Source organism: Columba livia, chromosome 3, assembly GCF_036013475.1.
Source record: "Columba livia isolate bColLiv1 breed racing homer chromosome 3, bColLiv1.pat.W.v2, whole genome shotgun sequence".
Classification (NCBI taxonomy): Eukaryota; Metazoa; Chordata; class Aves; order Columbiformes; family Columbidae; genus Columba; species Columba livia.
The window spans coordinates 63,212,660-63,237,020 of NC_088604.1; the positions used below are offsets into that span (position 1 = coordinate 63,212,660).

The 24,361-nt window shown below is 43.1% G+C and overlaps 1 protein-coding gene across 17 annotated transcripts in view; it reads right to left on the bottom strand.

Moving 5' to 3' along the window:
- Window positions 1–24,361, bottom strand: part of HIVEP2 (HIVEP zinc finger 2) — a 141,380-nt gene that overhangs the window by 87,619 nt on the left and 29,400 nt on the right. For 14 of the 17 annotated variants that reach the window (XM_065057235.1, XM_065057225.1, XM_065057233.1 and 11 more), the window contains one exon: window positions 18,660–18,765. The gene's annotated coding sequence lies outside the window, so the exon portion shown is untranslated. Of the gene's footprint in view, window positions 1–725; window positions 5,649–18,659; window positions 18,766–24,361 lie in introns of those variants that run through there. The other 3 variants (XM_065057240.1, XM_021294900.2, XM_021294901.2) reach the window with 1 other exon arrangement.

Below are 24,361 nucleotides of genomic sequence, written 5' to 3' on the forward strand. Positions count from 1 at the left end.
GGAAGAAGAAGAAATGACAAAGTGCCTCAGCATAGGGCTGACTCAAGCTGTGAAATTCATCACAAGTAAACACTCTACAAAAATCTCGTAGCTGTCTTGCAGCCTCATTTTGCATGTCAGCTTCTGACAGAAAGGTAGAGTGGAAGGAGAAAGAGGGGATAACTCAGGATCTGCAGTCCTTATTATGATGATATGTAGTGCTGAACACCAGGAAATGAACAACGATCACATGCTCAGTGGGTCACTGTGGCAGGTGTAACTCAACCTTAATACCACACAGCCTACTGCACCTTCAGATTTAGCGCAGGTAGCACCTGCGTAAAGCACGCCAATAAATGCACTTGCTGTTCACAGGCAGTAACAAAAAGGGTTAAGAAAACAACCAGGCTGCAGCTAGAAATTCCACAGCGCTTCCCTTCACAGAGCTGCAAACTGTGCGTCTCCCTGGGATAAAACAGACCGAGGAAGTGCCCTGAAGATCAACCAGTTAAACACATTGAAACGCCGCTGCCACCGGCAGACACGTATGGCTGGAAAGCTCAGGAGACTCGGAGCATCACGGCCCGTCACTCGGCAGGTCCTCCGGCATGGCCACTCCCCGGCGTCCGGGGCAGCCCACCTTTCGGCTACGCATCGGAGCCGGATTCACCGCCTTGCAGCCGAGGAACCCCCCTCTCCTTCCTCCCGCCTCGGCCCCTGGTGAACACCCAGCATCTGGGTACTACCTGCGTTTATCAGCAGAGCCATCCCGTGTCTTCAGTCATTCAAGGAATTTAACAGCCTGGAAATTCCTGTTGTCCATTATTTGAGGTCACAGATAAAAGCTAAACAGCAGCCGTGACTCCCATCAATCATAAGTCACTCACTGATAGAGTGTATGGTAGGAGACCTACTGATGTAAGCTAGTCACCAGAGAAAATACCCACTGATGACGCATATCCAGGCACAAAAATAGTTACAGGGCCCCCAAAGGGATTATTCAACAGCCTACATTTAGATATTCTTACAAGAGACCCACAGTCAATTTGCTGCTATTAGATGGCTGGGGAACATTGAAGTTTAAGTTTCCTCAGCAGACATAACCACAAATAGCTGGTTTAAATAAACTACTGCAATTACAAGCTGTTTTGTAAATTTTAACACTGCATTATAGGGATTAAGTGTAAACAGAACCACTGGCTATAAAATGTCGTATAGCCTTTGCTCCTACTATTTACCAATTCCTTCTGTATATCAGCCAACAATGAAAATAACAATTTAAAATTAATTCACAAATTAAGTCCCTTGTGCTACCCAAAAGCAATGCTTGTTATAAATAGAAGTTTCTATACATGTGAAGTCGGGTGGGATTTTCTGGTGATGCTTCAATGCTGTTTGCATCAACTTCATTGTACAATACTTTTGGCTTAATTTTTACTCCTCTTCGGCATTTGCCTCTCTATTACTCAAAAAAAGAAAAACAAAAAGACCTGAATAGTTAATCTTTCATCCACAAATAAAAACCATGTAGAGGTAAATGACTGATGACATACAAAACCATGTACCATGTACCTGCTTTGAGCATGGGCTAGAAAGATGACCCCAGGGATCCCATCTATCCTACGCTACTCTATGATTCTGTGCAACTGGATTTTTTTTTCCACATCAATATAAAGATAAAAAAATAATACCTTAAATTAACCAATCAACTAGTAATCCCACAACACTCTCGCCCCCTGAAACAGCTGCAGGATCCTTCTCATGCCCTCACAGTAATCAAACTTACTAGGATATAACTGAGCCTATCATCACTGCTGATAGTGAAACACTGACTCCGCATTTCTGCCAATATTAAAATCTTATTTTTTTAAATTAACTGATTTTAACATCCAAGCCCCCTTTTCAGAAGATAATTTGGTGCTTATGAGTCTAAAAGTTAATGACTTTCTATTGCATATTTAAAATCTAAATACACCAAAGTACTTTGTGCCTCTGATGCCTACTTCATTGACATACTTTTGGAAAACATTAGCTAGCCAAACAAACACTGGTGTTTACCCTGTAAAGCAGGAGAAAGAAATGTCCCAGGCTACAAACTTCTACCTCACTTTCTACATCTGTGATAAAATTATTAAAAATAACATGAAAAATTATTTTTAATACAACTGTTTTGCAAAGCCCTCATGTTTCTCTCATGCGTAAAGATGCTGGCAGCCCACATGGCCTAATTTAACAGCCCTAAGAAGAGATATTCATTAGTGCCCTCTAGCTGATTATCATAACCAATTTTCTGCAGACACCTAGTACTGGTCTCTCTTTTCTCCTCCTGTCATTCCCAGGACTTTCACTGGTGCCCACTCAATGCAACGTCCTGGAATAAAACAATTCCCTTCCTACAGAAGGTGTAGGAGTCAAAACATTCAAATCCCCTAGTGCCATCAATTGTAGGAGTCCTTACAATAACACAAGTGTCATGAAAAATAGGAGAGGTGTAAATATGTAAAATACCTCATCACCAAGAACCTGTGAAGTACCTAAATACAAATTTTAGCAAGTTTGCAAATTCTATGGGAAAATACAACCTGCAATGTTTCATGTGAAACACAGGAAGCCCCTCACCTGTTCAGAAGCAGGTATTACAACCCCCATCTTCCTCAGGAGACTTTACACAGTTTATAAGCCATATACTATGTTTTGCCACACATTCTGAAATTCGTGTAGCATTAGTCAGTGATGGATCAGACAGTTTCACAACTCACAGCCCAGGACCTCTCTTTTGCCATGGCACAAGCCTGAGCGGGCGGAGAGAGCGTGGCTCTTCGTCCACATCAACACCTGTGGAAGGGACTTGATCCCCTCCCCATTCCCTCCACCCCCTCGCATCAGGTATGACCAAGGTACATGGCTCCATCACCACACCGTTGCATGGCTGTGGCAGGGATGTGCCTGTAGCATTGCTGCAGCTTCAAAGCTGTAAAAGCTGCGAGGCAGGGATACTAACACATAACCTGGACACCATCTCTACTGTCCCAGGTGTGGCAAATAAAACGGCGCCTGAATCCTGAATCCAGCTAGGAGATCCCCCTAGCTGGAGGGAAACCCCCACCCAGGAAGAGCTTCCCCAGAAGACACCGTGGACTGCGGTGTCCCCGGCACCAAGGAAGAAGCACGAGGTGCCCGTCGGAGCACAGGCTGCCAGGGCAGCTCTTTTCAACCCCACTAGCAGGTGCGTCTGCTCCAAGTCACACCAGCAGCCACTGGCCCCTCAAAAGGTGCAAGAGGTGGGGAGGCTGTGCGGAATGCAGGGTTATGGCTCTGTTCTCTTTCTCCTTGCCCAGCTGCACAAAGCAGAGGCTGGACAGAGCTGGCTGTCTCCATGCATTTGGTTAAAGCCATAGAGATGTCCACAACCATTAAACAAAGTAAACATAGAAATGAGACCAAGATCTGAAGCTCAACAAAAATACTCTGAGATTGACCAACTTTAGGGCTGTGCTCATAATTCTCAAAAAGTCCTTTTACACCTTGATTGGGAAGAAGAAAGCTGCAGCATACGCTCTTATTCCTGTGTGTGAACAACAGCTGTAAAGCAAAAACCACTCATATGATGGGGAAGCAGCAGGCTGCTCCTGCAACATCCAGCTGTGCTTGGAAAGTTCACTTCCCACATGCCATTTGCCTGTTGAGACAGAACAGGTTAATCACAGCAGCCAGGCATTTTGGAAGGGTCCTGGTGCTCCATTTCTCTAGTACTTTATTACAGCATTACAGCTAATGTTACTTACACATACATCCACAGGAAAAGGACACCACAGACTCTGCCAATATTCATTAAGGGGGTGCAATGTGAATCCCTACATCACTAAAAGACCAAAGGGTTGTTTGAACAAGGAATAGTCAAAACCCTTTGTTCATATAAAACAGGCATTTTACTCCATTTGGAAAGTGAAATTTTTGGTATAGTTCACTTTTCTTTTTGTTTTTTTTTTTTTTGCAACCAGCTGTCTGTTCTGTCAGTTCTCATACAGGAGATACAGCACAAGGCCAGTTTGTGCAACTGCTGCTGGAAGCCAACAGACTTTTGAAAAGGCTGTTTACTTGGAACATAAAGGGACCCAGCAAACTCTTGGAATGTGACAGATGGGCAGTGAAGGTGGGATCTATAGGGTAAAAGGAGATATGGGAAAATGAGGATCTGGTAGGAGGAGCTTTTACTTTCCCCAGTAGTAAAAATGTTTTGCCTTTCAATATAGAGCAAAAAATAACGAAAACAGGTAAAGGACAGAACAGGAATCATGACGGCAAATGAATGTACCCATCTAATTACAAAAGAGTGCAGAGATATCCTGTTGTAACAAAGCTTCATGATGGTTTCAAAAATCCATATTTGAAGTGGGAAGCTCATTAGTTAGCTCTCATTGCCCCATGAGTATCCAATTAGAAATATACATTAATGTCATGCAGGGATATTGTTTATGAAAAGTAAATAGACTATTAGATTTCCAGAGAGTAAGAGAACACCGCAAATTAGCAAACTATTTATTTAAAGTTTCTACGACTTTTGAAACAAGGGGCAATATTGGAAAAGACATTTGGCTCACTGAGGATGGAATAGTATGGAGCATTTAGTCACTGTGTCATACAACAGTAGATAAACCAGGACACTGATGTCAGAATCATAAAAATAGTCATGTTATTCTCATTCTGCCTGCACATCAATCTCTTTGGGCTTCCTCCCAATGTTAGCATTGGCAAAACAGGCAATATTGATTGTAATTGAAAAGTGAAACTAAAATGTTATAGTAGTAGACGTTTCTGAGACTACATAATGATTTTTCTGTATCTGGAAGTAGGAATCTGATACCTCCCTTTGCATGCAAACACCCCTGAAGAAATCTAAGACAAGTAACAATGGACAGTGGTGGTGGGAGTTGTTCTTATTTCAGATATATAATGTGAAAATAAACATTTTTATTTTTTTGAATTAAGTACATTCAAAGCTAAATTTAAAATTGTCACTACCTATTATATAGTTCAAACTGGTTACACTTGGTAGCATAGTTAAGAGTAAATTACAGGATTTACGCCAAAGTTCTAAAGCAAATCAAACCAGGAAACTAAGAAAAGCTGCTGCCCGAGAACCTGGCACCAGATTTTGCTAGTGAGAAACTAGCATTTAATAACAATAGCCTCTTCTGCAGCTGCAGCAAGAGGATCTGAGGTTTCTTCATGTCACTGTACTCAGTTTGTTGTTTGGGTTGCCACCTCTAGAGTTTGCCTGTGCCCATGGGGGGTCAATCCAAGGTGCTAACTATCAGAAAGCCCTGGCCACCCAACAGCTTGCTGCCTTTCCAGCTGCCTAAACCAGCCAGCGTGGGCTCAGGCAGGCGGCCGTGGAGGATGGGGAGCAGGATCAGCCCCTCCAGGACGCGAAACCACAGCCAGGACGGTGGGAAACCCTTCCTCAACCCCAGCTGCCCGCTCGCTCCCAGTTTCAGCAGCACTGGAGAGAAAAGCCAGTCTCTCAGAGCCGAGGGGTATGTCAGACCTCTCTGCCGACAGCTTCAGCAAGGACCTGTCGGGGACAGCAGGACCGTGGAGGAGGCGCAGGGGGAGGCGAGGGGAAGGTCCAAACCACTCCATGAGAAGGAGGGAGCCCCGGCCCCGCAGCTGGCAGCCTGCCCGCCCGCCCCTGCCGCCCCCCATGCCTTTCAAAATGGGGAACTTGCCCCTGGGAGGTGAATTCACCCCTGTGGTGATTTGCTTATTAGGCCCATGCAAAACCAAGTATGTCGGATATTTCCAAACTGTCCATTTCTGATATTTTTTAAAAATGTTTGTCCATTTTTTCCTTCATGCCAAACTATGCAGTTTAAATCGATGAATGGTCTCCTTTAAGGAGGTGCTGCTTTTCCTCTTGCAAGATTTTTTTCTTGTTACTTAGCAATCAGAGAAAGAAAGCAAGGATCAAACTCAGAATGAATTCTTCAAAAGTAAAATTTATTGATTACCAAATTACAATTACCAAATCACTTTTTTTTTTTTAAAAAAAAAAAAAAAGCTATACAGATAACAATATGTAATCTTGTAGAGACTCTCAAAGGATTTCTCCTCAAGTGACAGTTTATCTTCTTACTTTCAAATTCTTCTCTTCCCGGGACTCCCTCAAACCACCAGCTAGAACTGGTATCTCTGGCGTATGTTAAACTAAGAAGAAAGCATTACCGTGCCTATTTGGGGTAAGAAGAGGGGGATTTCTTTCTTTGCTCTTATGGGAATGCCTACTGAAATGAAAGGTTTTGGGTTGCTCATGCTTACACACTCATACATTTGGCTTTTCTCTTACTGACGTCTCCTTTTCTTATGAAAAGTTCAGAAGTTCAGCTAACAACAATCTGATGTCAGCTTGTTGCACAAGTCTCTGCGTTAGTTAATTGTGAAATTAGAGGACTACAGTGCACGACACTACATACACCACACTCAACATTATGAACTGTTGTTAATAAGCTTAAACAAAAGTGCCAACACACACTTATTTACGATTTTACTTATTTATAGTATACATAAGCAGCCTATCTGTAAGAGGTTAGGCTTAACCTCTATCAGACTTCCTGCTGCTGTGCTGCCAGTCCCTCGGTGCAACTGTGGCTGTTCTTAATTAAATAAATAATTTACCCTGGAAGACTTCATTGAGTGCCAGCCACAAGCGCTGCGGCTGGGTGGAAATAAATCGCTGCCGGCAGCGCGCCAGCACTCCTCCCTTGGATCTACGGAAAACGGCGATTTCCCTACAGCGAACATTTTTCATAGCCATTCTGTGCAGCTTAATTGATCTCTGGCATAGCAGAGTAGTAAAAACCCTTCCATTGCTATGTATTTTAAGAGAGTACTTCGTGTTCTGTTGATTGCGTTCTCTCTACATTTAGCTGACTTCTTGCATCGGTTGTGAAACGCCTTGTGCAGAATAATCTGCCTCTTCTTTTTTTCCAATTTAAGGTTAAAGTCCTACTTATTATAACTTCTTGGTATGTCACTGACCCAAACCCATCCTTCAAAGGCAGCGTGTTACTGCTTGTTCTGCTTTGATTTCCACCATACTCCTATCAGCTTTACCAACCAAACTCAAGCTACTGACTTCCTCCCTTACCAACCTAGACTTATCAGTACACACAAAACCAGTTTTTAATGTTTAACATTTACTGCACTATACTGCTGTTTAGGCATTTTCATAACCACAGAAAAAATGAGGAAAATTCCCACTTTGTGCTGCGATATCGATCTATTTTAAAATCCATCACAAGATCCCACAATAAATAATATGGTGTGACTTCAATACCTGACAGCAGTATAAACATCAGCAAATTTTCAGAGGCGATCACAGGCATCTCAATTATCCGAATACTGTCTCAGTTATCAAAAGGGCAGCCTGACCTACCGTGTGGTCAATGTCTTTCTATGCACTAGTGATATTACAAAACCTACACAGAAAAATGAAAGTCCTTGGTTGCTCCTTCACAGAAAATTTCTTCTTACATGTTTGCATTCAAAATGAAAAATATGAAGTGTTCACCCCCATGTAGAGGAGCTCAGACCGTTTGGGGGTCCAGGCTCACCACCACCAGCCCCATGCCCCAGAGTTAAAAGGTAAGCTCCGGGTCTCCCTGCCAGGTCAACCTTCGGTTGCTGTTCCCCAGTCTTACAAAAGAATTTGGTTTTTTTCTTGCAAAGCTTGGCATTAAGCATGCAACACTTCTGAAGTAAAAGTACACCAGCATTTCCAGAAAAAGCCAGCCACTGAGGGCTGCCTCACAGAGGAAATAAGGAAGAAAACGCATTCCTCTCTGCATACAATTTACCCTAAGGCACATAACCTCCCAAGTGCTTCACAGCTCTGGGAACTCTGCTTGACCACCTACCACTTTTTGGCCAAGTGGCTGACCCAGAAAAGCAGAAGAGAAGCGATGGCCGCTTGTGAAGCAGCACGTCTCCGCGCAGGAAGCAGTCACTCGCGGGACACAAAGGCATCGGCCTCAGCTTGCCCTGGAACGAGCAGTGCAATGGGGGTCGGACCACGGAGGTCACCAGAAGAAAGATGAAGGAAGAAAGAGCACACCAAAGGAAAGAGCTTTCCACTTCTACTGCAGTTAACTCCTCTAAATTTCAGCCCTCCTCCTGGTTCCTCAGTTTCCAAAAATAACCTACACAAAGGCAAGAACTGCAGAGGCAGGGAGCCTTTAAAGAGTTGCAGGTCGAAAATACAAAAAGGTAGCAAGGGAACTGAAAAAATAAGACACATTCTTCTTGGAAAAGGACAGTGACATCTTTTCACATGAAGGCATATTGTCAGGGATGTAGGTCAGTAGCTGGAACCAGCATCCGTGGGGTCTCAGGTCCCGGGGGCTGGTGAGGGTGGCTGCAGCTGTGGAGCAGCCAGAGGGGATGGGACTGCTCAGCATCTCCCCGAGAGGCCAGCGAAGGTTTGGGCTGGCCTTGGACCTTCCTGCCCTCATGTGCTGCAGCTCAGTGAATAGCTTCTGTTTAGGCAACCACACATTTCGTATGTCTGGTATCAGAAGATGCTTGACATTTTCCCTTAAAAGTAAAGGCACTTTAATGCGAAAAACATCTCTTAATGACTAAGAACAGAGTCAGCAGCGAGCATTGCACCCAAAGAATTCAGTTCCTCCCACATCAAAGCAACCTCTTGGAAAACTGATTATAAACAAATTAACAAACAACTATTGTGTCTATCAAAAATAATTGTTTTGCTGCTGGAAAAGAATTGAAGACTCACCGGGTCTGAAACAAACACTGAGGGTTAAATCTGATTCCTAATTGCTGGACTGGACACCAGGTGAGGGAAGGGGAAAAAACTCCTCCTGTCGTGCAGAAATGGCTGCCCTGCTCACACAGCATCTGTGGAAAGAGTGAGCTTTCTCTAACATCTCAGAAGTAAATCCATCTACTGGTAGTGAGATTTGGGGTTCCACAAACATCAGCTGTCATATTTCCACCTCAAACTGGTTTTGATTTCAGGCAACTCAGTGTTGTGTTACAGCACCCCAAAGCCACATTATTCCATTTTTTGCTTCTGCTTTTCAGCACTAATCAAAACCATCAACTATCAGCACATCTCGGCATAACCATGGTGCACTATAGAACATCCCTGCTAACTCAACCAAAGGCCTTGAGACTGTGCTCACTGTCAAAAAGCCTGTTTTCTCCAACATTTCCCTCTTGTGCCTCTTCACCACTTGCTTTCTCTATAGTAGGAAAAATTATTAAGGTCTCCAGGCAAGCTCAGGTCCCCACGCTTTTACCGTAAAAGTATTCACCTTTATTATAAATACTACCGCATACTGTAGAGTATTTCAGATATAACTGCTCAGTGAGAAACATTCCCCTTCTTGTACAACAAACCCACTATTCAAACGCACATTTCTGCACCACTGCAGACATCCATATCTTTTCTCTCCTAGACAACAAATTTCAGTCTATTTCAATAATTACATTCTCACAAGTCTTGAGAGAATTGGTGGCTGGCTCTGAGGAGGAAAGCCAGACCGATGCCCTGAGCTCAGCCCTTGGGTGCTGGCAGCCCCAGCCCAACCGGGCAGCTGCCAGCGTTCCGCCTGCTGCCAGCCACATGAAGGAGGCGGGTGAGAAGTCCTAGGGGGATAAATGGGCCATGGGAGAACACATACTGGCACCGCTGCCCACAAAACCACCTATTTCAGAGAAAGGGAATTTCTCACCTTTGCGGTTCGGGAGGAAAGTTTAAAAATATAATGCAAGGACAGACCAAGCATTGAGAAAACAGGAAGCAGAAATGGCAGAAATTATTTGGAGGTTTGGGGCTTCAGGCAGGGTTCAATCTCATAATTCCTGATCCTTTTCTTCTCTTTCATGCTCAAGCAATGATTTTCAAATGGCACAGAGCGGAGCCCATGACTTTCCTCCACAGCAATCTTCTTCAGCCTCCTACTACGACAAAAGTCACCGCAATCTGAGAAAACATTCTCTTGCAAACGATGGCACTAAGTGGGCCAAGCCATGCCTCCTTCAGAGGAGCAGCAAAGCCGCTCAGGGAGAAGCATTTTTAGGAGCAAAGTTCAGGAGAGTGGGAAGGAGACAGCTTCACGCAGCCTTAGCTGCTTCTCCCAGCGGAGCAGAGATTGAGGAAGAAAAACACCAGAAGCCTCTCATCTTCTTCATCTTGCCACAAAAGAGGGGTGTGTTTTTCAGCAGGATCTGGTGAGTCTGACACTGAACTCAGCTTAAGTGACATGAAATGCTAATGTTTAGGAACAAGGTAGGTGGAGAGGAGGAGGAAAGAAGACATTTGTTACTTGATGCAGAATTCATTCAAAAGCTTCTGTTCACAGCCAGAACTAAAACTTCCATTGAGCTGCTTATTTCTGGTAGCCTAGATAGCCTGAAAAAGAGGGATCTAGAGGAAGCCCTTATCCCTACCTGTGTGGCAACAGCCTTTCTTCAGGTCCCTTCAGAGAGAACCAGACACGTTTTTCTAACTGCCAGTCTTCAATTGCAAGATGGGCAGTTTTCCTCGGGATGTTCATACTGTGTCAAGGCTTCCAGCCAAGGTGCACAGAATCGATCTGCCTCCAGCTACCCACTCTGGTACCTCCCGATGTGGCCTCACTGCTTCCTGCCAGCTTCCAAAACCTCCACATGGAATATGTCACAAGATCTTGATGCTACAAATTTAGCAGCTACTATTTAAAGTTGGCTGGACCAGTATATGACATTTATTTGTATGTTTCTGCATTTTTTCTGGTCATGTCAATCTGAATTCTCCTCCCTCATCACTTAGATATCCTACCCCACTTCATGTATTATAATTTTCTTGCTCTCTTCATTTTGTTTTTTTCTTTTGTTTGGTCTACATTACACCTATAAAACAACTTTTCCCTTATAGGCACCAGAGTATCGTATATTTCCTGTGTTGTGCTCTTCCCACCCCCCTGTTGTTTCTCTGTTCAACCTTCTGCCTTTGCTGTTTCCTCATTCTTCCTGTCCTTGATTTCTCCCCTCCTTCTCTTCCTTCTTTGATGTTCCTCTTGGTGCTTTCTCTTCATCCTTCCTGTCAAGATGAATGAGGCGCTCCCCTGGGAAGGTGCTTGCAAACAGCAGCCAGCCTGTTCAGAGGGTTATGCTGGGTTGGGACATCTACAAAGCAATCCTTCACCTCCCTTACTACCCTGTGGGCTGGAGTAATTCCTCCTCTTCATTCAGGGTTATATGCACAGACCCTTTGTCAAAAACTGGAAAAACAAAGGCGCCACATAATTTGGGAAGCATACGCTAGCATTAAATGAGCTACTTATTTTTTTGTTTGTTTCGGGGGCCTGTGCAGAAACCAGAAACCACAACAGCAAATTTGGGAGAGTGTGAAATGCAGCACTAGCAAGTGGCTCAGGCTACCCAGTGCTTCTTTCCCTCAGACAGTGGCTGTTTAAAAATGACGCCTTCTTACTTTGCAGTTCTGCTGCCTCGAGGTTGAAATCCACCTCTTTGTAGAATGCCAAGACATGGTCACTTAATCACTTCAGTTCTATTTATTCCCTTAGAAAAGATTTACCCATATTGCGCCAGTCTCCTGAAGAGGGACAAATTTCCCCCAAGTAGAATCTCAAAGGCAGGCTTCCCATTTCAATGAAAGCAAGCCTTGTTTTCAAGAAAAAATATATTCCTGTTGCTAGTTGGAAAAGAAAAAAAAAAAAAAAAGATACAGATAAGAGACTAATTTTATTCCTCCTACCACAGCAAGAAGAGAGTGGTTGACCAACTTCCAACTGCAGAGCTGTATTCTCTCCCCAGCTACACAGAGAAACCTCACTAAAATCTATAGGCCAGATCCACTGATACGTTCTGGCTGCTTTTCCTGTTTTAGCAATGCAAAGCAGCTGTAAATCCAGTTTAACTTGCCAGTTTCTGTCAGCTTTACCATGCCAGATTAGCACTGCTGTTAGCCTCAGAAATACCAACATCTGGAGGTTTCCTCACTGCCTAGTCTGACTTTAAACCTTCGAAGTCTGCAATTTGTCTACCCGCTGGCCGTCAGCACAGCTGGCAGGACCAGCCTTTGGTATTTCTTCACCATGAGCAGAATACATTTGCCACCGTCCCCCATTCTACATTCACGCAGCCAACCGAGCAGATCAAACGAAATTGACGTAACGATTGGTTATTCCCTGGCCGATTGCCCAATTGCTCCGGAGGGTGACTCCTGACCCTGCCTGGAAGCAGGTGCCTTCCTAGTGCGAGTCTGCAAATCCAAGTCCGCTGGCAAAACAAAATACACCGTTTCCTCGTACTTTAATATTTCTTTGGATGTCAGGAAACAGAGCTCAGTCTTGTTTCCTGCTCCTCAGTCAGGGGAGGTGAGGGAAACTGGAGGTGGTTGTGGAGAAAGGCAGAAAGAGAGCACATCAAAATGATCAAGGAAAATAATAATAATAGTAAAAAAAAAAATCTCTGCTTCATTCTGCTCTGTAAAGCAGTACATCTTGGAAAAAAATACTGCCCCCCCCCGAGTTTTTTCTCCAGGGATATACAACAGTCTCAGGAATTAATAGCATTTTCTTGCAACATTCAAGTGCTGCTGCACTTACAGTCTTAAAAAAAAAAAAATCAAACAAAACACACCAACAAAACAGCCTCTTCATTTGCTTTTTGCCTGAGAAAAACACATTTACAGGAGAATCAGAGAGAAATAGGGAGTGCAGTTGTCTACATGTCAGTTATGATTTTCTAAGAACAAAGGCTTTACTTTATATATCAGTACATAAACGGGAAACATTCCGCATGTTTTATTTTTCCCCCTGCTCGCTCCCAAGACCTCACTCTGAATGCATTAATACATACACCTTAAGCACCATTGGGCTCTTCGTGTTGCCATGGAACTGAAACCTTCACAGTTTAGATGGCGATGTACGCCAGGAAGCATACTGTTCTTACACTTCCTGTAACAGAAGCAAAATCACTGCATAGCATTAACTCTCTTAGTATTTAAGGCATTCGGTGTCTTTCTCGTCTGCTCATCTTCACACAGATTTCGCTTTTTCTATCTCACCACATGCAAATGAAACACATTTGACATAGCTATTCTTGTCCTCACGAAGTCAATAGCTCACACACTGAGCACAATATAGAAGGTCCACAAGACCACGGACTTTCCCTTATTAAAAGAGGCTGTTTGCAGGCACGCAGCAGCTGAAATGAGAGCTGGAGAAAGTATACATATATGAAATATGCGTGGATGCAGCAAAGTATTACATATATCGAGACAGCATTTAAGCAGATTTTATGAAACTTAGTTAACATAGTTACTGCTAATGCTTTTGATACTCTTTCTGAATATTCTTTTGCACTGATTTGTCTGCACAACCAATTAACAGTATGAAGTTCCTGCAGCAGGTACAAGATCTTTCCGTATCTTTCTTTCATAATCTAGGCTGGTGAGCTTTCAATGGTGAGCATAGCTTTGGGTGCTTCAGTTAGAGAAAAAATTAGTCAGTACAACTCTGTGTCATCTAAATATTCAGCCTGTAGTGATTATCTTCAGCTGATCTGAGCTTTTTGCCAAAGCTTCTGAAAATGGCTGTGCATACACTGCAAATACATAGATTTTTACATTCAAAGCAAAAACAGGGTACACAAATACCCAAGTTCATTATAAAATTATTACCATAATAAATAAATAAATGAATAAACAAACAACCATTCGTGTACATAAACATTGGGTCTGTACCTGCAGAAACAGCTGGAAGCCAGTCCATGGTCTCAAGCCAGCTTGAGGCTTTTTCGTCCAAAGTTAAATATTTGCATAGTATTAAGCTTAAAATCAAAGCATTTGCTGAAGGAAACTTGCTGACTTGTGTATATGGAAAATACAAGAGGGAATTTAGTTTCCCTGCACACAGGGGCAGATTCTTGGGATGCCTTCTCCATCCCATGAATTCCTGGACAGCAGAGAAACAGACAGACTACCGACCAGGGAATTCCCCTCTCACTTTCCAGAGGGTTTTGTGCACAGGCTGGACAGAAAGGCAATAACCCAGGCAGTTATTTTATGAAGGCAGTGTTTGTTGCTTAGGTGCCTGCCCCTCGACCACCTGGTAACACTCCTTCCTTTTAGCGTTGTCCCCGGCACAGAAAAGATCCATTCACCCGGCGTCTCTGTCCCAGCAGGTCTGCCCGGTCCCTGTGCCACAAGCCACCTCCTCCTGGCCAGCAGCCCCTGGCAGCTGGGCCAGCAGCTCCTGGCCACTGGCCAGCTCCTGCAGCTCACCGCCCTGGGACATGGGCTGGGGGCTGCTCCTAGCAGAGCTCTCCAAAGCAGGGTTCTGCCCTGGCATCCCATCTCCTTCCCTCCACTGAGGGAAGAGCCATTCTGGCAGAACCTGCTCCCTTTCCTCCTTTTGCCAGCAGCGAGCATCTGATAGTCCCATGTCCCCACCACTGTGTCCATTACCTCAGGTTTAGGGAAGGCTCTCACCATCAGTTTTCTATTTACAGGAAAATGTATATTGTGCTGTGATGAAAGGCCAGTGCAGTGTCAGGAGCATTAAAAGGACTCCAGGGACTGATTAGAGTCAAAAGCCAAAGGATTTATGATGGTTAATAAAGTTAAATCTCCCAGAGTTCTGCTTATTCTTTCCAATTGCAGGTAACAAGATCTTATAGGTGAAGTTATTAAAATGCAGTGAGTTATTATTGTCCCCGTTGAAAGAAAACCCACGTTTTGCCATGAAGCACCTGGTTGGCAGAGATCCCAGCTCACCGTGGTGCCTACGCTGACCCCAAGGAGGAGAGGAAGAGAGGACACATCACCTTGGGTGAGCAGCAAGGACCTCAGTACCAGCAGATCCCTTAAGCGCGTATGTAACCCAGATGGTCCCCAGTGGTTATGCAGCCTGACTGCCCCTGTGACACCGGCCTCTGCTCGGCTTCCAGGATGGGGCTGGGACTTCCAGCTACCATCAAGCACCACTCTGCAGCATAGCAAGGGGCATGGGCAGGTGGGAAGGAGAGCATCCCCCTCTGCCAGCACTGCACGTCCACATGGCAGAAGGACAAAGCGAAGAAAGAAGCTCTTGCCTCTCATTCCCAGTCTGGTGTCACATATGCCCCATCTGCTGAAGAATGCAATCTAACTGGACTCCATAATACTTCTCTGATACTTATTTTAAAAGCTTTATAATTTAACACGCCCAAAAGCTGACATAATTTTACAAGATGTCAGTGATTTTCAACATTGAGATAACAAAAACAGAGGCAAAGGAAAGTGGAGGGCCAAATTTTTTTTAAAACTGTTGGGAATTTTGTATCCATATCTAAATTACATGCACTTTATTGGATCTCAAGTTTTCATTTTTCTACCACTTAATAATCACAAATACATTATATATGCCCTTTCTATTTTGTCATTCATTCACTGTATTACATCAAATTTAATTTCCTGTGGAAGTGTGTAATCTTTTCAGCTGTGGCTGTCTCAGAAGCTTTTCTGTAATAAGCAGAACCTCATCTTCGAGCAGGCTGATCTTTTATGAGCTGTGCTCCTGCAGGTTAGTTTCCTGAAATGTTTGCAATGCTATATGAGAACTGGCAAGAGAGGAAAACCAAAATAATACCCCAAAGAAAAAACAAACATGAAAACCTTCACTTCCTTCTGACTCCTGCATTCACTGGTCAAAGGAAATTCCATTTTGATTTGCATAGATGGCAAATCCGTGAAAGTTATTACTGCGTATCAGAAGAAGCCTCACAAGATGTGAGACATGGCATCCCTTGCTCTGCAGCTCATTAAAAGCACGGCAGCAAGACAGTTGCTTGCTCTTTGTGCCCAGGGAACAGAGAGACCTGCAGGAGGTCACCACTCAGACAACTGCCTCTCCCCACCACCTGCCCTTGGCTCTCTGCGAGGTCCCCTTCAGCGGCGAAAAGCTGCATTCCACCAAAACAGTGAAAATGTCAACCAAGACGCATTCATACTTTTAATGACGAAATACCTGTGATAGCAGGAAAGCAGACCAGCTGGCCTGCTGGGTCCTCTCCAGATCTCTGCCCCTGCAGAATGCAGAACTCATCTTTTTCAAACCAGCTTTCCGTGACCAATGCTCCTATGCACCCCAAAACCACTTGTTTACAAAAATATGTATCAATAAACAACTCTGACCATTTAAACATCAATCAACTCAGAAGAAACAAGAGCAACAGATATTACTACTCTTACATCCATCCTGAAAAAGTGCTTAGATACGGATGATAGTGGAAATACCTGACCAAATGCACAGAAAGAGTCTGCAAAGGGTCAGGTTAATGCTATTTGGCCAACAGGGATTACTGCGGGTGGCTACACAGGTGTGCTGGAAGCCCTGCCAGTGCAACCGGGACCAACACACTTCAGTGGGAGATGTTACCTCCAGGAGCTTCTCTTCAAACTGACCCAGAGTCAAACCAGATTTGGAAACCCCTTCACCATTCAGCACACAAGCCACCCGAGTCATAAACTGCTCTCCCAAAACACTTTAAATTGATCAGTGAAGCATGATCTTTCTCTCCCCACTCCTTCTAATACTTATGTCTTGATTTCCCTCTCTTACATCACTGATGTAGCAGCAAATCATCTTTCTGACAAAGATTTTCTTCAAAATTATATATAAAAATTCACCACATTAAACTTAGATATATACTTTTGGAGCAGACAATCATCTCATCACTTTATAACTTTTGAAGCTAGACAAGCATTTTCAATATTGAGTCCTCTTTTACAGTATTTTGGCAATCCATTTCCTTGTAATGTGGCAGATGCACACCCCTTCTCTCCTCCACCCCTTCTTCCTTCGATATGGAAGGTGCAGACACATCCCCACCCTTTCCTACAATGGAGGAAACAGATTCCTTTGTTTGACCCCAGAACCGGTTGATCAGGGTCGTTAAGAGAGAAGGAGTGGGGGGCACAGAGGCGCCAAGGAGCCGCTGGGCGCCCACAGCCAGAGTGGGGGTGCTTAGAAGCTTCAGGGCACCCCACAGCCAGAGTGGGGGCGCAGAGAAGCTTCTGGAATGCCCACAGTCAGATCTGACAAGGCTTTAAAAACGGGACCCCTCCCGCCGAGGTTTTGCCACCCGTTGTGTGGACCTCTCAGAGCGCGGGTCAAGTGCTGCTGCCGAGAGCCCTCCCGGACTGGGATGCTGTTTTGCCTCATCTCCATGTGTAGGTGAATGAAATAATTCCTCGCCACTTGGGCGGGTGCTTATTCCGTGCTTAAATATAAGCACGTGTCTTTTCTTTAATAATTCCTTGCCAGATTCAGGCAAGTGTATACTTTTCCCGGAGTCAGGGACGGCTCTGGTGTTGTTTTTGGTGAGCCACGTGTATGCACACTGTGGATCTCCATTGTTATTATTTGTTACACCTCAATAATTAACTCTACTGATACTCGAACCTGTATTTATGTCACTATTGGAGAGCTAAAACCCCGTTTTGCGCCGGTTAATCTGCTGCACCTTCTTTACTGAATAAAAGTTTGTTTTGGACCCTGTTGTCTGTCTAAACTAACTTCGGGGTGCGTCCATGACAATTTAATACTTATTTTTTTTTAAAAGTGAATAATCAGTAAAAAAAATTCCAGGCAGGAAACATTACTTAAATAAAATTCTCAGGTGTTGTGTCCAGTGCACTTCAACTCCCATCAGCATGAAGAAAAGTTATTCCACCACCTTCATCTGGAGTTGCACCAGGGACATAAATCAAATTAAGATGCTCCATGCTAAGAGTTACGTGGTGTGCTACAAATTCCTTCAGAACATAAAACAACGATGTAACCACACTCATAAAACCAGTTCGGTCATGGTTTTACAGGACCTGAGTGCGTGTTAAGAATTTCAAGCCAGAACAGTAGAAGAGAAAAACAGGCCAGCTATCAGGGACCTTACATTTTTGGCCTGGTAGGCCATAAATTAAATAGCCTCCCTTCACTAGATGTGGGTCTCAGTCCCTGATTCCTCATACAGGGTGAGGAAAAAAGGCTCAATACATGGATTTCATTCCTATTGAAATCTTAGCCAAAAACTGTGGGTGATGTAAAGCTACACATCAAGGAAATAACTGCCATCATCTGGCTGAGCTGGGTAAAATGGAGTTAATTTACACTTCTTCAGGGATTCACTGGTGTGTGAAATTAATCTAATTTAGATTGACCAGAAATTGAAAATGGAATGAAGAAGAAAAGCAATTAAAGACCTTTCCTAAATGCAAAAATAGTACTGCTTTAAGTGCAGTGATACGGTTAAAGTACAGAACCCTTCATACTACTGCTATCACTCCCTCCTGCTTGAGGGAGAGAATAATAGTCTAGATCTACGTAATACCACTGTACCAGTATAACTTCATCCAAAGGAAACATTGGTAGAATGTTTCTACCCATATGTGTAAATAGATACATTTTCAAGATCATACGCACAGCCGAAAGCAGTTCCCTGTTCTGTATACAGATCAGGCCTAGCAGATAAACATCTGCTGGAACAGCTCTGTGTAATTTATTGTACATGTGGCTTAACATTTATTTCAATGACTTTTAGCACCTTCGTGGTATTGTTTCTGCGTTGTTCCAACAAGCAATGGTTAATGTAACATGCAGACGTTCACATACCTTATACTTATGAATAACTGGTTCCCAGAGATGTGGCAGTGATAACATTGTCATCGTACGAATCAAAGTAGCGGGCTGTAGATCACATATCAGAAGAGGGTCCCACCTGAGAACATAACAAATCCAGATAGTAAGTTCATCACATTCCGAGGTTCACACCAAGCTCTGCTAATACATTTTTGTGTTTTCACGTATTCCTCCTCTATGTTATCAGGAACTGTGCTCTTCCTAGGCCTTGAGAAAACATTTTGCTGCTCACAATGGCAAGCAAATGTTTCCTGCTGTAGCCAAACTGTTTTGGTCCACTGCTCCAGACCAGATTTCAGGCATGCTATCAAAGCAATGAAAACTAGTTTGCATTGTTAATGCAGAAGCTGACACTGTCGGCCAGTCAGATACAGAATTCCAGATTTCCCATTGATCGAGCGCTTGACAAGCCCTTAATTCCTTTCACCAGTGCATTTTTAGCTTGGTTCTTTTTCTGTTTTGTTTGTTTGTTGGGGAGGGCAGTTGTTTTGTTGTTGTTATTTCATTTTTTTTTAACACTGAAAATTGCTGGTTTAGAAGAAGATACAGCATTGGAGGTCCCTTGTGAACTACCCTCTTGAGAGCAAGAGGTCTTAAGAAAGCATTGCTTTCCTCCTGGTGACTACAATCACCTTATTTATAATCATTCAGTCATTTCAAATAACTTGATAGGTGGGGCTGTTGTTAAATATTTTGATACATATTGTAGGTAAGCAACACAGATATGGAAAATGAACTCATACTAGCAGCGCTGTATAAAACAACAAAACACACAGCGGCAAAACAAACTTTGCAACTTAAGAGCTAAAACTAAACCCCCTAAACTAGTGGTAAAATCACAACTGAATCAAACAAATGTAGACTTAGGCAACCTAAAAGTCTACAGTATTAAATAATGAAAGCTCACGTGGTCTGTGTATTCCTCTAAATAAGTGTTTGAAACAAGAATTAAGAAACTTTTGCTTGTCAATTGTATTGACTCATCCTGTAATGCATAAGTATGTGAATAAAAGCTATAAAACACAGTTATTGACACAGAAGGTATGTTAGTTGGGTTCTCTTTATTTTTAAAATGTGAATAAAATTAATTGCGGGATACCCAGAAACATACCCAGATACACACACATACCAACACACCCACAGCAATGAGAAGTAACATCAGAGGTAAAGCTGGGGTTGTATCTTTTAAAATCAAGCCTCCCTAAACAGAAGCTGATTTTCCTCCTGCTCTACAAGCTGCATCTCATCTGAGGGTAAGAGGTTTTCAGGACGGACAGCCAGTAAACAATAAAGGATTTTATAGACAGTTTCAGATTTTAGCCACAGTTGACATTTTTTAAATTATTCTAATGTTTCTTTGACTTTTCATACCTCCAAAGCAGCTTGGCTTTCACCTTTATTAAGCTTCACTGGCCAACCACGTCACACAGTTCACTAGCACCATGTATGTCCTTATTTGCTGCCACTTTAGCAAGTTGGTATCTACTATACACTGCATTTGCTCTTCAATAACAAGCGTAAAACCATGTAAAGATTAAGTTACGAGGAACAAACTCCACAGTCCAAAACAAAAACAAAAACAAATTGGAAAAGGGTGCACTTCCCATAGGTATGATGCTAATATGTAATATCTAACACTCGCCTGCTCTGAAACAGTATGAATACAAGTTGGCAAACAGAATCAGCACAGAATAGTGGGCATATATATTTCAGTGTATGCATACTTAAATGTCAGACACTGTGATGAGTTGCTGGGCCACCGCCTGGGATGCAGCGGTGGTGACAGCTGACAGCGCCCAGAGCAGCCCCGGCTGGCAGAAGGCACGGTGCTCTCCGCGCACCCCGTCACCGGGATTTCGGCAGCGCTCCTCTCCATGGTGCACAGCCCTGTCCCTTCCAACGGGCAGACACTCCCAGCCCTGTGCCAGGGGGACACGCGCTCCTCCAGCCCTCGTGCAGAGGGGCTCACCAGTCCCTTGTTTTCAGAAATGGCAAAAGATGACCACGTATCTGCATTACTCCCAGATATAGAAAGGTACAAGAGAATAAGAAAACATTATCTGGATTGGGTGGACAGTTCTAACTTACAAAGTACACTTGGAATTTTCTAAGCAACATACCTCCCTAACTCTTCATATCCAGGCTTGATGTTACAGAGCAGTTCCCCTAAAACAGACATCTTTCTGAGTGTGAGATAGATCCATTCTATTGAACTACTTAAATTTTGCTTCCTAATAGCTCTGTTTTCCTACAAAAGCCATTCTTTCTCCCCTCCTCAAAGGCTTAAAAAGAATCTTGCCTCCCAAAGAAATCACTTGTAGCATCCTTGCCATAAAAGGATGCTGCTAAAAATGGCCAGCTATCTTCAACAGGAAAATACAGTAAGACATGCAACTCATTCTTTTTCTGCTTGCAGGTTTATTTGGAGTCATTTAACCAATCTGTTCGTAATGACTGCATCTAATCATCTACCTTGCATCACTTCACTTACCTTTTAAAAAACTAACAGAACTTTTCAGGTGAATAATTTATTTAAACATTTTTCTTTTTTTTGTTGCTGTCTGCTGACTGTGCTCTTGAAAAATGACTATTCTAAAACAAAAGTCCTAAATCACCACATAAAACAAAAAGAATCACCACAAAGTAGCTACACCTTGGACAGAAATCTACCATAACACATGGAACAAAGTGAAATGTAGTCTTGTCTCTGGTGAATCAGTTCAAACCTAATTCAGGTTGGTAGCTGTCATCAGCTACCATTGGCTTCCTGCTGTTCAGTGCCCTGTAGGAAATGGGTTTGTAATTCTGCATGAGATTCTCTTGTGCTCAGATTCATTCACTGAGTCTTCATCCTCTTCTTTGGCCAGGTCAAAGGCACAGTCCAGTTTTTCAGGGCTTCAAGTCACGCCCCATTATCAGCACTTATTGCTTCTCTACTCCCAGTTGGGATGAAGGGATCTTGGAGACCATGTAGCAGAAAGCCAAAACTGCTCAAAACAAACCACTTCTGGCAGAGCAGGATGGACCCAGGAGCAGCTGCTAAGGGTTGACTGAACTACTCATAAATCTCACCATTTTCAAGATCCTTCACAAAGATTTTTCTGGCAGAGACTTCCTAGTGCCTTTCCTTCAGTGAGAAGGAAACATCAAAGTCCTGAAAATACACTTAGAAATTGCAAATCCTGGAAGAGGCTCTTTAAAGCAAAGGCAAAGTCTTCCTAGGTGAAGCAGAAGCATGGAAGCCTTTGAGAAATCCGAAAATGGAAATTGCTTGGGAGGTATTTAAGTACGTGGTTCTGGCAATTATGGAAATAGCTAATGTTGACAGGAATACACTGGGGACCCAGCACTTAAAATCTTGGTGGGAGAAATATTGGGAACTAAACATATAAATCAATATAGTCTCTACAGAAAGAAAGAACTGTAAGAAAATACACATGGTTCTTGTCCAAACTGTTTATTATCTATGGCTAGACAGGGGTAATCTCCAGTTCCATCAGTTAAGACCTTCGTTTTCACAAGCAATGTTTTCAGGAAATGCTAACATTAGGCACAATTAGAAAAATTAATGGAAGCCAAAACGTAATTTTTGCTGCCAACTTACTTGCACATAAGTGTGCCATTGCTTCTCAGAACTGAGTCTGTCAGTATTAAGACAATCCTAAAATTCTATTTAGACATCCTAAACTACAGGTAAGTTGCTCTCTCACACCAAAGAACTCCTTTCTTACAATGAAGTACAGCACTGAAGAAGTAAATATTCGTACTAGTGCATACAACATATTCACACCAACAGAGCTGAGAGACCTTACAAACACCGGTATTTAGAAAGTGCCTCTAAAGCCACTGCTGTTCTCTGTGACTTAGCAGGGTTTTGGCAATTCTTTCTCCACCTTCAATAAACACTATTTGCTCATTTGAAAAATGAACAAGGACTTACAAAATGGACAAAGGAACTAAACCAAATGCTTCAATTGATTAGATACAGCAAATGAATTGTTTACTAAAACCAAGTCTAAGTATTAAGCCTCAAAAACTCCCCAGTTCTGTGCTTTTAATGTCCAAACACAAATAAGCCACACCAACAAGTGAGAGAGGAAGCAGGAAAATATGAGAGAAAGAAAATGCAGCTGCAAACAGAGGTCGAGGTTCCAGGGTGATGCACACCCATCTGCTGTCCGATGGCATCAGGGTATTTCTAAACAGCAGATCAGAGGCGCTCCCTGGCACAAAGCTGCACAAAAGGAGTGAGGGGCGTGCCAGAGATGTTAAAAAAATAATGCATAATAATCCCCAGATAAACCATAGTTTATTTGATAATCTGCACAGAACGCATTTAAAATCAAAAAATACTCACTGGATTGTCTCTTGCATGATACAGTCCACCAGCACTACTTAATTCATCAAGTGTATTGTCCTTTTCCACATTATGACTTGCTTTGACCTTTCTCTTTTTTTGACTATTTTTTTTTTTAATTCTGCCCCTCATTTTCATCAATGTTAGTGATCACAAAATATATTGAGAGTGACAGACAGTAAACATTACTGGGGGCTGTTGCACTTGGACTGCAATGTGGATGAACATCCGGAGGCTCAGAGCTAGAAGGTCACTCCAATACTGATCCTACCAAAGAGGGTTGTTTGTTTGAAAAACAACCTCTGAAATCAAAATCTAACACCAAGAGTATTTCACAGTAATTTCTATTTCTATTCCAGCAGCAATAATGAAACTTCCATTTCAAAAACAAGCAATTAAACAGCATATGTTGCCAAATGTGACAGTAGATGCTGGGGCTACGAAAGCATGGGAAAAAACACCCTGTTCCTTAACATCACAAGTACAGGTGAGAGACACACAGAAAAAGACAGACGGAGAATCAGTCTAAAAAAGCACAGAGATTTTATCACTAATCAGAGACAGAAAAACCCATCTGAGAGCCACAACTGTCTCGGCAGGGTCTGAAAGACAGAATTAAATTGGCTTAGTACTATATTCAAAAATGAATTTAATTAGCTGACATTAAGCAGGATAAGTTTGCGGTACCATGTTGCTCTGACAAGCTGTCTCCAGAAGGGTAAGTGGAAGGTAAAAATCTTATTTTTCAGGATGAGATTACAGCCATGAACTGAGACAGAAGGTCTCATCTGCTGAGGGCAGCTTAAAGTTGGTGCTGGACATTTCATCTTACACTATAAGAGGACGGTATGTGATAGATGAGCCAGAAGTGCAAGTTTCAGATTCCGCACATTTATTCATATGGCTGTACAGCTTCATCTCTTTCTGGTGTTGCCACATTTGTGAAGAGGAGAACCTCAGTATAACCTCTGCCAGGAGTTTTTTCTCCAGCTTTTCTCAGTCAGAGCTGTGCCCTGGAAAGACTGGAACACCCTAGATAAAATTTATTTATTTGTGTTTGTATGAGAGCACGTTGGTCCTTAGTTGGAAAAACAGTGTCTGTGCGGGAGGCAGTTTCTGTGCTAACCTGGCAGGCTGCCAGATCTGCTGTCTGCTGGGCACCTCTTGTCTGCTTTATGGGGTCACCCACCGCACCCCTGCTCTGCTCCCAGCACCTACCAAGACTTCTGCTGCCTTCTTTACATGGCGGACACCCTACATGTCACAGTGCAGCCTGCAAGCAGAGTGGCAGTGGTTGACAGAGAATAAAGTAGACAGA